Source organism: Paramisgurnus dabryanus, chromosome 9 (assembly GCF_030506205.2).
Source record: "Paramisgurnus dabryanus chromosome 9, PD_genome_1.1, whole genome shotgun sequence".
Taxonomy (NCBI): domain Eukaryota; kingdom Metazoa; phylum Chordata; class Actinopteri; order Cypriniformes; family Cobitidae; genus Paramisgurnus; species Paramisgurnus dabryanus.
In genome coordinates, this window is record NC_133345.1 from 33,722,109 (window position 1) to 33,722,855 (window position 747).

Here is a 747-nt window from a genome sequence, read left to right on the forward strand (position 1 = left end):
CCTGAAGTACATTTTGAAATAATATATGTTGGTTGAAACTAAATATATTTATTTAATTAAGTTTCACTTAAATGTATTTAGCATATATTAAAAACATATTTTTGGACAAAAAAAATATTTTTTTTTGTCGATGGGAAACGGTCATCAAATAAGGCCTCTCATGAATGTGAAACATTGAAGCCCACTGAAGTGCTAATTAAGAACAATTGAGAAGACCCTCACGCTTTTTTTAAATAACCAATAGCATTTTATTTATGGCAATGTCATACTGTAACAAAAGTGTAGGGTGATTTCATAAAATAAGAGACTTTTTCCTGTGCCAAACTATAGATTTTGAATGCTTTGGCTTCTTTATGAGAATTTGTCAGCTGTTTTGGACCATACCAGTTTATATTTATTCTTAAGCCTAGCATAATTACACTAAAAGGAAAAAAGTTTAATTTTCATTTCAAGGGAGCTTTAAACAAGTATAATTAAGTGCTTGCCCTTTAAAAATTAAACAGTTAATATTTGTGTGTTAAATTGTGAGGAAAAGACCTTTGCACCGTAAGATGTCAAAACGATGAAGCCTACCAGAAAACTAAAGGAAAAATATGAAGAATGTAAAGCACACAAAGCAGGCAAAGCATCTGCGTATAGTACAGATAGTATAAGGGATAATATGGTTTTATTTTTTCCAGTCCCTTATCATGATAATTAAAACATGCAAATGTTTATTTGGGGTTATTATTTCATTTTATTTATTGG